The 9,147-nt window shown below is 37.5% G+C and overlaps 1 pseudogene across 1 annotated transcript; it reads left to right on the forward strand.

Annotated features, from left to right (window-relative positions):
• The first annotated feature begins 1,645 nt into the window (after window positions 1-1,645).
• Window positions 1,646-8,345, forward strand: LOC125197813 (mitogen-activated protein kinase kinase kinase 3-like; annotated as a pseudogene). Its single transcript, XR_016136008.1, has 10 exons — window positions 1,646-2,215; window positions 2,711-3,007; window positions 3,329-3,416; window positions 5,568-5,723; window positions 5,797-5,872; window positions 6,407-6,466; window positions 6,572-6,679; window positions 6,762-6,995; window positions 7,473-7,570; window positions 7,658-8,345. The product of XR_016136008.1 is annotated as a mitogen-activated protein kinase kinase kinase 3-like (transcript).
• Window positions 8,346-9,147: the final 802 nt, after the last annotated feature.

The raw sequence follows: 9,147 nt of genomic DNA on the forward strand, positions 1-9,147 counted from the left end.
ATCCTAGCACCGCTAGATATTAATAACCACTACCCAATATATCAGGATTATTGGGTTACGAAAAATCCGCACCATTTGATAAGTCAAAGTAATGCATAATAAATACCGTATGCTCAATGCTAACCTACATTGATTAAGAAATAAATATTTATCAAGACCTCGCCTTTCAGTAGATAGCCCAAGGACAAGTCTTGCTGTTAGATTCGTCCAGTGCTTTACCACACCAATGTCATCTTATTTCAGTAAGGCTTAGAAATATGCGGACTGACATTGCAACCTTTCACGATGGATAGTCTAATTCCATCTAGGTCGTGAAATTCTTCTTTTTCTTTGTTTAGGATTGACCGTGTTACCTTAAAGTGGACGCCGCCCACAACCGGTCTACTAAAACAAAGACTTAGACTTTGTTAAGTTAACTTATACATTTAAACATGCATTAACATCCATTAAATGTAAAATATAACAACATTATGACATGTTTTATTCCTTGGAAAATAAAATAAGAGTTTTACAATATTCAATCACTCGAAACGTGATTTCTAATATACAAACTCTAACAGTCTCATGGGCCCCTCCTTCTATCACCAATTGGTTTTAGAATGAAACCCATGGATTTCTATCATGGTATCAGAGCGGGTCGCCGATTGTGGGTCAAATTTAACTGACCCAGCAGTATATCTGGGCTGAAACCAAAAAAATGACTGACCCAGCAGTATATCTGAGCTTAAAATTTGGGCCAGTGGTCCAACCGATCGGAAAAAAATTAGGCTAGTTGTCCAACTGATTATAAAAACAAGTCCAACCCCTCCAAGTCATCTTGAAGGGTTTGAGGGAGAGTGTTGACAATTGAAACTAAAAATGTAACATATAACTGTCCCACATCGGTGTCAAGAGAAAACTGAAACTAGTATATAAGTCTCATGGGCCCCTCCTTCTATCACCAATTAGTTTTAGAATGGAACCCATGAATTTCTATCCACCACAATAAAATGAGAACTTAATATCAGTTTGTTAATTCAACAATATTAGTTGGTACCGTAAAATAAATTACACTATTCCATTTGTTTGTCGATTCAGTAATATCAGTTGACAGATTCAGTAATATCAGTTGACATTACAACATATCTGCTGATTTTTAATATCATAAAATCCTATATATATGAATCAATAAATTAATATTAAATCAGAAACTGATATATATTGTGCAAATTGAAACAGTTCTCAATTCCCATTCTGATGATAGTCTTAGGAGAAATAGACACCATATTTAAATTTTATACCATTTTTCAATATTGTCGTAACACCTACTTGGTGTTATTCCATTGAAAACCCAAAAATAGGTTTAGATTTGATGTATAGTTGAAGAAATTGTCTATAGCAAAAAAATGAGTTTTGATATATAGTTGGAGACGGTCTAGCCACGAAAAAGGTACTCCCTCCGTCTACAAAAAATAGAGCACATTTACCATTTATAAGCACATTTATTTATAGAAAGTTTTCAATGAATAATAAACCTACACATTATTCCATAATACTACTTCTCGCCTACGTTTTTTTTACTTTTTTCTCTTCTCTCTTATTTTACCAATTCTATATTAAAATCTGTGTTATACAACAATTGCTCTAATTTTTTTTTGGATGGACTGGGTAATTTTTTGATGGAGAAATGTAAGGTAGGTGGTTAAATCCAGCCACCGCCTGCCGTCCGCAACAGACGTAGCTCTATCATTTTGTTTCCGATGTCTCTCGAGCTAAACACAAACGACGAATACTCCAAATTCTCATATACATACGTATACACGGAATAGGGCTTTCTTCTTCTTCTTCGATCGAACTTATAAATTCAACCAATTTCCAATCTTTCTCCCTATTTCTCGCGCATATGTGAACATATTTCTATACTCAATCCAGTTTTGGTTTACTTCAAAAGAATGCCCGCTTGGTGGAATAAGAAAGGTTGGAGCAAAGACTCGGATAATTCGGCTAAGAAGAGAGGCAAAAATTTTGACAACCAAAAAGTCAACTGCTTCCACGAAGCTCACGCGCCTACAATTAGCCGAGCCGGAGATTCATCTGGCTTCGATTCTTTCGATAAAGGCCACCCGCACCCGTTGCCTAGGCCGTTCAATGATCAGCTTCACGGAGGCGCCTCTGGATCGGGTTCGGTTTCGAGCGTCAGCTCATCTGGCTCGTCCGATGATCACGCTGCTTTTAGGTGAATTTTTGGTTAATGGTTTTTGATAAATAATCTCTCAACCGTTTAATTTGGGTTGTTGTTATTGGAATTTTATGATTTCTTGTTCTGATACACTGTTGGATTTGATTAATTAGTTACCTGATTTTGTCCCAAAACTTGAAATTTGATTACCTTTCTTTATCTTGTCTCCGTTTTTGAATTAGTTAACTAGGCGGTCAATCTAGTTTCTAGCGTATCAGCAACCATTTTTACTAAGAATACTAATTCCTCATTTTGTTCCTTTTTTAATCTTGCAATCATTGTATCTCAAACTTATCTCCTTTAAAACTTAGAAGATGAAGTACTCCTACAACACTGTAAATTAAATTCAACGCAAATGCAATTCAAAGGAAAGTGGTGGATTACTGTTATTTGGTTCTCTGGCATTAGATGTGAAGGCAATATAAACTTGTAATAAATGGTTTACACTGTGCTTCTTTATGTTGTGGGTGACATATTTCAATCCTTTGATAGAGGGCATGGGGAGAACAAATTGAGTCGAGGCTCCAGGTGCAGTACAACACCCGTATCACCTCTTCATGCTCGTCTTGGTGGAATGAGCTTGGACTCTCCCGGTGGGAAACTGGAGGAAGGGAAGAGTGAGTTTCATAAACTGCCCCTTCCACCTGGCTCTCCATCTAGCCCTTCTGCATTACCAACTCCAAGAAGTCCTGGCACAACTGAAAGCTCAAGTTATAATGCTTCCAAATGGAGACAAGGAAAACTTCTAGGAAGAGGCACTTTTGTTCATGTTTACCTTGGCTTTAACAGGTAATGGGAAATTATGGAATGATTTTAAGGAAAGTAGCTTTTTATCAAACACTGTTTTTCACTAGAATCTACCGTAATATCCTCTATTATAATTTCATATTCATATGGATTGATACACTACATGCCTTTGGAAAGGGTATATATCAGGACCCTTAACTCTAGCGGGTCGTCTGCTGCGTGTATTTTTTTATTATACGACTCCATTTAGACTATAGGGTCAGAACTTAGGACAAAATTGATTATATTCTCTTGTGCAGTCTACTTGGTTTAATCTTCTAAGGATTCCTTACGTAATAAGAGAATCTAATGTTTTTATGGCAGTGAGAATGGGCAAATGTGTGCCATAAAAGAAGTCAGACTTGTTTCAGATGATCAGTCATCAAAAGAAAGTCTCAAGCAACTGAATCAGGTCCTTCTGAGTACTTTTCCGTCTTGACATTATCAACTACTCGAAGAATAACATTCTGCCTTAATGCATTTGGCTTTATCTGTTCTTATCTATATCTTCCTTACAAATTTTTTTTATAATAACCTTGCTAAGTCAGCTCTCACATCCAAATATTGTTCAATACTATGGAAGTGATCTGGTACAATTTAGTTCTGTTTATTATTGTAGTGCATCTCATTGATCTATATGTTGAAAGCCCAACTGGGACGAATATATTAATTTGTGGAGAATCTTGCAAAACACATTATAATAGCCAAGACGGGTACTCGGACAGTTGATCAAATTGGTAATGCGGTACATATGAAAAAAATATACCAAGAGCTCCCCACTATCCAGAACATTTTTTCAGGAAGCCCATTATCCAGAACGTTTCTTATTTGAGTCCCAGAGTGCTAGAACCGTAAGAAGAGAACCAGAGATCTCTAAGACTGGACCAAACTTCTCTTTAGTACAAAGAATAATACCATTAATAACGGCAAGAGTTTCTGCTCAAGAACAATTTTAGGATACTTGATAAGCTTCTGCTTAAGCCTCTTTGAGCTGTCAGAATCTTTAACAACACACTTATGTCAGTATAAATGAGTGTTGGCATCCACTGTAGTTTATCCAAGCAGTAGAAGATTCCAGTCTCCTGATAATATCTGAAGATGACACATAGTCAATTCATTTGTCTTGTACCCTAATAGGCATCCAAATACGTGGCTTCTCTCTCTAAAGTAAGTTGTATTGCTATGATTGACCTGTATGCTTTACCTTCCATAAATAAAGTCACAACTCACCATGAAGTCACAACTCACAATAAAAAAGTCATAAACGTTATCTCAACATACTGGCTCAAAAGTTGGTTGTGCATGTGACAAACAATATCATCTCCCCTTGTTTATACTCCCTTGACTGAAACCAGAACTTAATCTCTTTTTAAGAATGACCAAACTCTGTCTCACAAATAAAAAAGAAGATGACTTGATTTCATTTGGACCAGAACTTATTACATATCAAACAGATCTCAACAGTCAAAACATGGTTTCTATGTAGATTCCACTCAAACTCTCCTCAAGAAAACTTCAATGCGTAGAATATTTTGTTTCCAAACCAGCTCCATCCCATCCTTATTCTTGAAAGGCGTCTGATGAACTTGCGACACAGAATATAAAAATTTAACCAAATCTAGTCCTTAATGAATGAATGATTCTAAGCCGGAGATCAAATTTTTGCTGCAAATTCATGAAGAAAACAAACTTCTTGAACAGCCCCTTATTATCAGTATCAATAAAGTTCTCCACTCGTACCATTTAAGTATAAAATGTCTATTTTATCATTATCCTTATCTGACCGGTGCATCTCAATCAGTGTTGTTAGGGTCGTGGGGCGCTCTGGGTCGATGAGGTGGGAATCTGGGTCGCGGGCCGATGAAGCGTCGGGGCGAGCGCCCCACGAATCGGGGCGCTAGAATAGGCGAATTATATTAATATATATATATATATATATAGTTGTGAATCTGTGATACATTCCTACCTGCACAGTTCTAAAGATAAGCTTATAGGAAAAATATAGTAGAAAATTTTTAAATAGCATAAGTCCAAAACACAAACTCAATAATTGTTCCAAAACAAGTTGCAAAATATGAAGTAAAACTCGTGGTTGGAACTTGGAAAGGCAGAGGCTGAAAGTAAGTATTTGGTTTGTGATTTTTGCTGAAGAAGAAAGAAGAGAGCGGCGATTTTTGCTCAAGAAAAGGTATGTAGGTATTCCTTAAATAAGCAAGAGAATGAGAAGTTACCGTTTTTTTGAGTTATTTAAGGAAGAAGATAAAGAGTCGCATAAATTTGATTTATTTAAGGAAGAAGATGAATAGTCACTTAAATGTAAACCCTAAACGACCCGCTCGCCCCGGCCGACCCGTTCGCCCCGACTCGCCCCGGCGCCCCAAGCGCGCCCCAACCTCGACTCACGGATTTCGTTCGGCTCCACCGAATCGGGGGCGAGTTTCTCTCGGCTTGATCGCCCCGCGCCCCGAGCGCGGCCCGGGCGAATATTTGATAACACTAATCTCAATATACCGCAATTGCTACACCATGAGAGCTTCTTCTAACTGAGCTTACATTCTTCCAGAGTGATGAAAGGCTATCAGTTTATTTGGCGTATGTTTCTGGAGGTTCCGTCCACAAATTACTGCAAGAATGCGTTTACTGAACCTGTAATACAAAATTACACCCGTCAGATCCTGTCTGGTCTGGCCTACTTGCACGGGTTCAATACTGTACACAGGTCCACCTCTCTCTTTCTTGGTAATTGAAACACTACTTATTTGGTTGTTCTAAATTTCAACGCTCCTCTGCAGAGATATCAAGGGAGCAAACATTTTAGTAGACCCAAATGGTGAAATAAAACTTGCTGATTTTGGAATGGCAAAACATGTATGTATTGATCCATTTATATGGTATTTCCTATCCTAAATATCAAATTATATTCTAGGCTTCTAAATATTAAAAAAAATTAAATAACTTTATAAGCTGAAGTGATTGGTGTATGGAATTCTGTATTTTTCTTAAACATGGTTGACCTATCAGTGCTAGTCATTATATACAACTTGGCTAGGAGTATAAGAGCCATCACTGCTACAACCGATATCAACTTGTCCTGGATCACTCTCTTTGGATTTAAATTGGAACTAGAGCTCACTCGCTAAAAATAAAATATTGTTAGAATTAGTCTTTTCCTTGCAATACATTGAAGAATATATCTTTCATGCCATGTCTTCAGCTTCGAGATAATCAGTCTAATGCACCTCGTAGTGGATTTCCATATCTGAATAAAATTAAAATATGTACACTAGCATGATAAAAGGGAGGAAAATCTATGGATGCATTCATGCATTAAGGATTCCTATAGTTTTTGTCACGGATATATCCAAGGTACCGACTCACATCTAATTACTTTTCAATTTACAGATAGCTAATTGTTCATCAATGCTATCCTTCAAAGGAAGCCCTTATTGGATGGCGCCTGAGGTGTGTCTCTTTCTATGAAAATGATAGATATTGACAGGGCATTAAACAATTTTCTATCCCCAGTGGTTTCTAAATATTATATGCGCCATGCCTTTATCCCATCAGGTGGTTATGAATACAAATGGATACAGTCTTCCAGTAGATATCTGGAGCTTAGGATGCACAGTTCTTGAAATGGCTACCTCTAAACCGCCCTGGAGCCAATATGAAGGGGTTAGAATTTTAACTTGCTAAGTTAAACTTTGTTGCAAATTGCTTTGGCATTTAAGTTTTCTGGGTTCATTTTATTCATTAGGTTGCTGCTATATTTAAAATTGGAAACAGCAAAGACGCTCCTGAAATTCCAGATCACCTATCTGCTGATGCAAAAGGTTTCCTAAGGCTATGCTTGCAGCGGGAGCCATCTGCAAGGCCAACCGCATTCAAGTTACTCAGTCACCCATTTGTAATAAATCAAACAACAGCACGAGCCAATGTCAATATAACAAGAGCAGCATTTCCTCGGGCTTTTGATGGAAGCCGTACACCGGTAATTTTTCTCGTAAACGACATGGTCCAATATCTTGACTGATTCTTATTTTGAGATTTTTCCTAGTTCAATTTCTGATACTTTCCGGTTATAGCCCTTCTTCAAAAAAATTTTGTTCCTTTGTACTGTTTAGTGACTGAGAACTTAAGAATTTTGGATTTGACTCAATTATTGCTAGAATTGGTCCCTGAATCCCGAAGGGCATCTTCATCTGATAATTTTCCCTAGTCAGGTTTTCCTGAAACACCTCTCACTAGTTGTCAGAAAAATATGGATATGTAGATTATAGTGGCTCCCTTGGTGATGAATTATGAATGTGTTCTTTATGAATTTGCAGTATTTCGGTTATTCACAATTTTTGAAAATAAATGTGATTGCAGACTGCTTATTGTATTTAAGCTATAACCATACCTATACAGTGCCTTGCCAAAGTTTTGGGCCTTCTGTCTAAATTTTTTGTGTTGATACTCGTGGCAGACTGCTCAGGAAATGCAGTCCAGCAGAACGATGAACAGCTCTTTCGATAGAGACGATGCTCTGAGGTTAAATGTACCAAGAACCTATATAAACCCTAGGTACTGGCATTTAGAGTAGTTGATTAGATGTGTTTCCTCAGCATATTGCATGCGCATGGCAATTTAACTGTCCTACTGTGTCTGCAGGGATAACACGAGAATGATTACATCACTGCCTGTATCTCCCTCCTCAAGCCCGTTGCGACATGATGGAGCCGCGTACAACAGTTTTTTCCTTTCTCCCCCACACCCCTCTTATCCTTACGTTGGGCAGAGCAGTCAAAATTATAGCGATCACTCGCTATTTCCATCAAGGCCCAACTCAAGAACATCGCTTGATCCATGGCTCGAAATCCCACAATACAGAGCTCAAGCGCCATTTAGATCCCAAACAAGGAACATACTATAGTCGTCCAGAGATGTTCCCAACTTACACTATGCTCGTTCTCCAGAGCTGTACTTGTGGGAGAATGAGCTGAAAAACTGGGCTTGGAGCAGGTGAGTCACCTGCTTCCTCAAGATAGAACACGTCTCAGTACGATGACATGAGATGTGGTGCTCGCCGAACATTGTGCAACCATGGTACGAAACTCAATTTGACAGCTCCGTTGTTGAACATATTGTATATGATGGCCATGTAAAGAGCGGGGGGGAGAGAAGAGTGAGCTTCTGCGGTATGCTATTAGAAAATGATTCACTGTTGTTGGTTGGGAATTTCAAATGAATTTTTCAGTCGCCAGCCTAGATTTTGTCAATGCTGTCGCTATATCTAAAGGCGTCAGTGTATATTAATTTCTTAAGAGTTGTTGAGGAAATAAATTCTTCTTACAAGTTACTCCATCCGTTCCACGAGAGTGCACTATTATTTAGGGGCACGAGTTTTAATATATAATTGATGAAGTAAAAGAAATGTAGAAAGAACAAGTACTACTAATAAAGTATTGTTAGCAGCAAATGAATCTTGCTTCATTGGAGAGAAAATAGTTTCCAAAATTTGAAAGTGTATACTCTTGTGGGACGAACTAAAAAGAAAAGTACTATTATGGGATGGGGGAGTATCAAACGAGAGATTCCAGAATATGAGTCTCAATTCGTTGACCTTTCGAAATTCGAAATTAAATTCAAATGACCTTTTAGAATATGGGATTGAGGCATGCAAATTTTTCAGAATAAAGGATTTTTATTTTTTTATCCTTTTTTTTCTAAGTTTTCTTACTGCCTCCGTCTCCAAAGAATGTGCACTTTGGGTCAGCACGTGTTTTAATGCAAAATTGGTAAAGTAAGAGAGAGATACAAAGACAAAAAAATTAAAGTATTATTGGTGGAGAAATCTCGACTCATTAGAGAGGAAAAACTTTCCAAAATTAGAAAGTGCATATTCTTATATGATTGACTAAAAAGGAAAGAATGCATGTCCTTGTGGACGAAGTAAATATTATTTTCCTTCTAATATTTTTCAAGTGACCAACTAACCACTCAAATTTGGATTCAATTTATGAAAAAACAATCAAAATTTTCTACCGCTTCACCCTCCTCTTCCCGTCACCTACACTTTTCTTGACAAATTGGGAATAAAATCAATGTTTGTTGTTCAGGTAAGCACATCATAGTGTTTGCCTCTCTACATTTGCAAATTC

The sequence above is a fragment of the Salvia hispanica genome, chromosome 1, assembly GCF_029641045.1.
Source record: "Salvia hispanica isolate PSC_SH4W2 chromosome 1, Shi_PSC_v1, whole genome shotgun sequence".
Lineage (NCBI taxonomy): Eukaryota > Viridiplantae > Streptophyta > Magnoliopsida > Lamiales > Lamiaceae > Salvia > Salvia hispanica.